Here is a 6229-nt window from a genome sequence, read left to right on the forward strand (position 1 = left end):
CAGAATGTGAAGTTATTTCACAGCAAAAAACACACTCCGCAACACAGACATTCAAGATTTTCTGAAAAGTTACAGCAAAAGTTACCATCAAAGTATTTGGATGACACCCTTACAATACAACACGGAGAATTTTGATCAGGTTTTCAAACATCTATATGGTAACATACCGTTTGGGAAAGAGACATCTGTAGTCCGTTTTGCAAAAGGAGTCCTGGTGCGGGTGTTAGAATTGGGAGGGACATTCGACAAAAAATATGAATAAAGCTACACGGAATATACACCAATAAAAGAATATTTATGGCATACACCCCCTGTGTAGAAACTCCAAGATTATGATGGTGAGGATATAGAAGGCTCATTCTTCGAGAACGAATTTCAAAAAGTGAAGATGTCCAAAATCTTGTTGAAAAAAATTAGAAAACGGCGCAAGGTGGGTGTAGTGACCAAATGCCTCGTCAGATGGAAAAGTTGGCTCGCTAAATTCAATACATACAATCCTTACAATCGAAGAATTCAATGGGAACGAAAGGGTTAGCAAAAGGTCCACTTTTTGGGGCATTAGCATACATTTTGAGCTTGAAGGATGGTGAATGGTTCACCTGTGAATCTAATTGGGTGTCATCGCCTTATCTGCAGATCTCAAGTCCTGCCAGACAGTATCATTTATTTGTGTACACGTATTTAATCCAGCACCCGGCAGTAGCGGACGCATTTGCCCCGCTGCTTTAGATTGTGACTATAGAGGGGAAATACGGAGATCTCATATCAAAATCATTCAGACCTTGGACATAGAAATTCAAGATGGACCAGAACCAGACCGTCAGTTTTGTATGCCAGAAAGTTATTGTTACATTGTATTTAAGGCCTTTTTAAAACATGGTGGTGCTTCATTCACATCCATACTTGCACCACTTTTTCAATTAAAACGAATAACAAGTGGGAGGGGGCTTCTATGGTGCACCTTTTCAAAGACTTAAAACATCTTGCACACTATAACCCTAACCCATCAACAATCACTTTAGCCTGTTGGCCTATGACTTGTGGGCCCCGGTCAGCTTTCTGGACATGTACAAGTTCCTGTCTCTCACCGTCTCCTTCAAACCCTCCTTGACCCTGATCCTCTTCCTGCTGGTTTGCTGCTCCAAGGCCTTGGTCTTCCTTGCTTCTGAAGTCACGCCCTTGTAGACGTTGGCACCAAAACAGTTGAAGAGGGGCCTGCTGATGTGCGGCAAGATTGTGTTTGGCAGACTGTGCCCCTCCTGGTACCTGTACCTCCTAAAAGGTTGGGTCTGAGGCCCTCAGAAACTCCAGCAGGTGCCTGAACCTGTCCCTGTGGCGCATGGCAAGGGAGAGGAATCTCACCCCCTGCACCTTCTTGTCCTCCCTGCACTTCTGTGAGTCCCACAACGACATCCCGAAGGATGCCATGTAGGCCATTCCTACCCGGGAGTTGAATCTACCAGGAATAAGTGAATCGCAGTCGTGGGGAGAAATGGATGCTTTAGGACCGCCCGGCACATCTCCAGCTCGACCAAGGCGTCGAACATCACAGAGGGTAGGTCGGTAATCTCTATATTCTCCTTCTGGGTAAGCTTTTGCTTGTGGCACTCAGCCACAGAGGAGTTGCCCTGGACCTTCCTGGCCAGGTAGCTGGCACGAAGAACAACTGGTCCATTGACAGGTCCAGCTGGTCGCCAGCCAGCTTCCTGGGAATCTCGGCCAGGATCGCCTTGTCTGCCTCTTTTTCCTCTGCCTTGGTGGGGTCCAGCTCAACCTGCATGTCAAAACAACCTGCGTGGTCCTCGATGGCTCCTTCCCCGCCCTCGTCACCCCCTGCCCTTGCATGCCAGAGCATGCAGCGGTACTTGTCGTTTCAGTGCACGTCCTGCCCCTGTCCGCGCACGTTCATCACGGAGATCATCCTCTGGAATATCTCCAGGACGTCGACCGTGCCCTGTGATCCCTGTGACAAACTCGGGACTCTGCTAATCGACAGAGGAGGGCCCCAGCACCTTCTAGGTCAACTTGTAGTCGGTCATGACCGACTTGTAGTTCTCCCAGCAGGCCAGTACGTTCAGGTTTGAGAATTGGGCTGTTCTCATCCTCTCCAGCTCATATATAGTTTTTTATTATGTATGAAGCATGCAAAGTCAATTCAGTTGGACAGGACAACATTAGCGTAGAAAAGCTATCATGCAAGAAGGCTCTCTCAGCAAGGTAAAGGTCAAAGGATTTGTACATTACAATATGCTATGGTTTAATTCAGTATGGAGGACAAAAGTAACTACCTATTACAATATTTACCTTGATCTACGCCTGCCTGCTTGTACGCAGTAAAACATGATGATTTCATCCTGTTTCCATGTAAATTCGGCGTTAGAACATGCACCGTTGTGTATCAATACAAAATCCAACATGGCGGCCGGCACAAAACAAAGAGCTGCTGAAATTTCTTGTAAATAAATGTGTAAATCCCGGAATTTTACACTGATGAAAGTAAAACAGTCGAGATTCTTGGTTAAGAGCAAAAAAAAAAAAAAAAGGAAAGAAAGAAAAGGGCAGTTATCTTTTCTTTTATGTAAATATTTCAACCTAAAGTTACCCTAATGTGTCATTTTTGCATGTCATCGAAGTGCACTCATCATGCGTATTTGCGTTTTGCATCACAATGTCCACTGCAGCCATGAGGAAAGCAATAGAGGGTCATCATCAATGCACAGAAATTCACTGAATGCTCTCTAGCCCCCCCCCCCCCCCCCCCATGATATTGCCAGATTTCACCAACCGAGCAGAGCAAGGAACATTGTCAGTGACAAAACTCAGGCCTCACAAAACAAACAAAGCCCCAAAAAAACAAAAACGGTAAAATTGACTCAGACAGCTTTTTGCCTAGATGCTATTAACGCTCTGAATAACAACCAAACAAGAACATGTTGAAAATAACAATTTTTATCATTATAGTAACAATAATTTTAAAATTTACCAACCAGAGCAGCACCCTCAATTTTGTTGTATATCTGTTATGCAATGACAATAAAGTTTTCTATTCTATTCTATTCTATTACAAAAGTCAAAATGGATCTTTGAATTTAGAAAGTGCTTAAAAATTCATGCTTGTATGAAGACAAACTCTGGCTTCACAAATCCAAAAACTATAATTCGAAAAATAAAGGTAGAGCATAATCATCCACTCATTGTATGATGTGAACAGGCATGCACATGTACACACATTTACACACACATATATAGGACCACTTAGAGATAAGAGAGCTTGTGGACACAGTGCAGGCAACTGTTGTCATGATTCCAATCCATAAATCATAATGTTTCCGTAAAGGCTGGATTTCATTTCTCTGCCAGGGTCTTATCAGGTTGGGGGGGGGGGGGGGGGGGGGGGAGGACATACTACCTATCATGATGGTCATTTATCATATCTGTGAGTAGGATGTGGCAGGGATGAGGCTATAACCTAGCAAGACCAGCCACAGGATAGGATTAGATTAATAACTGAAATGATATAATAGGGTAGTCTATTATCAACCAATTCCACACTTCTCTCACTAAAATTTATTACACGTTTCCGCACAAGGAGCAGATTTAGTTTCTTTAAATTATAATGATTATTTTTTATCTGTAATTTTGATCTGAACTGCAGTCATTTACAGCCTATCACATATTAGAAAATTAATTTAGGATAATTTCAGAATTAATCTATTTAGGCACCAAAATGTTTTCAAATAAAAACAATTATAATTTTTTTTCTTTCGAAATGATTTTTTCTTTCTTTTGAAAATTTTACATGTATTGTTTTCCACGAAAACCAGGTTGTAAGTAGGGTTGGGCATTGTTTGATTTTGGACAATTCTGGGTCCAATTCTGTTACTTTTATTTGATATTGTTTCCAAATAATTCTCTATTCAGATTATTTAAATTTAGAAAATAAATAAATTGAAAAAGGACAAATCTTAAAATATTTTCGAATTGTCTGTTCTATAATTTTTCTTACTTTTTCCTGTTTGTCAATTTTAGTTTGATTCACCACACATACTAAATTTAACCAGCACCTATAGTGATATATCACAAAAGCTTTATTTATGAAACTTAAGAAATTAGAATAGTGCAGCAATAAAGCCCAACCCTTTGACAGATGTGTAAAACATAGTTTTTCTTCATGAAAAAAATATACTCAACAAACACAGAGCTGCGAATGAAGGGCAAAAATAGGCAGCTGTTAGGGTAATGGTTGGGCGAGTTGAGCAGCCAGGATGGACAAGATCACAGACCCGCGAGGCTTAACGCTGCCACAACGTGTCCGAGTTAGCACTGCAGCTGGGGAGATGCATGGAAAGGTTAGGGTTAGACACGACTGCGATTCACTTATTCCTGGTAGATTCAACTCCCAGGTGGGAATAGATTACAACTCCTGCCCTCATTGGTCGATGGTTGCACAGGGAGCCAATCACATGTGTTGTAGGAGTGCAGGTGCGCTGGTCAAAAAATTGTCTGTGCCTTCTCATGAAACTCACACGCAAGCAAGAGCAGACAGATAGGGGTGCCCACAAAAGAGAGAGTTGTAAGTCTGTTACTTAAATTTCTTTTTGTAATAAATTGGGATTTCAAGTGTAAACTATGCTTGGTATCACGTTTGGTCAGCTACAGGCTTCACTCTAATTGGACTTCTAGGTGCCGCTAATACGAGGTCAACCGTTGATCTCCGTGAGACTACAGCCAAGAAGGGGATTGAAACAAAAAGGGATAACTGTACAGTTACTGTGTCCTCTCTGCAATATAGCTTTTTTTTTTTTTTTGGGGGGGGGGGGGGGGGGGGGGGGGGGGTCTATGATGCATTGATTGCGCGTTGGGTGAGGCACAAAGTAGCGAGGGATCACTGTATTAATCCTTGCGTCACTCTCAAAATGGGCTTTCAGATTAGTTCACACCATTTTGGGAGTTTGACAGCTTGTTATTAGATACAGTATAGCTGTGGTGTACTTACATTCAGTACTAACATGGAGAAGGCCGTCACTCTCTGTCGTGTGAATTCAGCCCGTGCTGCCGCATTAGCATCTTCAGCTAGCATCTCCATCTCCATTAGCATGCTCCATAGACCTTTACCCTTTAGCAAGTGTTCCATCTGAAACTTCCTTGTTCCTCAATTCTCTGGTCCGCTCAGCCTGTCAATAAACAGTTTATCCTTCATTCTGAAATCCCAAAATATTGTTTGTCTTCACACAGAATCCATGCAACATCTTTCTAGCAATCTGGGCCCATAACCAGCAGGAAGTTATTCTCTTCTGTTAAAGCAAACAGCAGCACTAGAATGACACCATAATGGAACAGTGCCATCTATTGGACAAACTTGAAAACTGTGTCATTACAACACATGAAACACATGTTGCTTTTCAAGTATACTTTTTTAATATTTGCATTCCATTAAGTACTATACAACATTGTTATCATCATCAAGGTCAGAGTCACAAGGTTCAGAGGTCCATTCCAACCTTTCTGCTGGGTGAGGTTCATGGGCTTGATGCTCACCATGTTCCGAGAAAAAACTGAAAGAAAGCAGGGAAATGAATAGAAGCGAACCTAAAAATTGTTATTTAATATTTTTTATGCACACTCACTAGTCAAATTTTGTCATTCTGATTAATAATTGTGTTTGTGGAATATGAATTAAGCAGAAACATCCAGTCATTTTCATCAAGGGCGCAGGTAATGACAAAATACATATTTTCTGAGTTTGGTCATGTGACATTTGCAACTTGAGGTATAATTGGTTGTTGCCTGACTCCTCAGCAACTGCAATATTATTTTCAGTCAAAGGGATGTAGAAAAATGGCCGCCACAGTCGATTATGCTTATTTATTGATCCGCACGTGACGTTAATCAGAACACCATGTTTACTCTCATTGAGAGAGGTGGACATCAACAATCCAACACCTGATGTCAGTAGGTATGGCCCATGTGGGCCCTGTCAGTCCCTCATTGGCCACAGCCAATTGGCTTTGAGAATGTACCGACACGCATTCTGTGATGTCAGACTCTCGAATAAATAGCCCCCATGCATACACATACGCGTTACTGGGCTACACAGGCTAGTTTCCGGAGTTTTTAAATGTCAAGAAACCCGCATCGGCCAGTAAAACTTGTAATTATATGTGATGCTGTCAAAACTTTAAAAATTTATAATAATTTAAAATAAATATCCACGATATTTTATGTCCAA

General features: G+C 41.7%; 1 pseudogene; it reads right to left on the reverse strand.

Moving 5' to 3' along the window:
* Positions 1-1031: 1031 nt before the first annotated feature.
* Positions 1032-2102, reverse strand: LOC148414143 (uncharacterized; annotated as a pseudogene).
* Between the last annotated feature and the right edge of the window lie 4127 nt (positions 2103-6229).

The sequence above is a fragment of the Hippichthys cyanospilos genome, chromosome 13 (genome assembly GCF_059441005.1).
Source record: "Hippichthys cyanospilos isolate Australia breed blue-spotted pipefish chromosome 13, RoL_Hcya_1.0, whole genome shotgun sequence".
In the NCBI taxonomy this organism is placed as follows: Eukaryota; Metazoa; Chordata; class Actinopteri; order Syngnathiformes; family Syngnathidae; genus Hippichthys; species Hippichthys cyanospilos.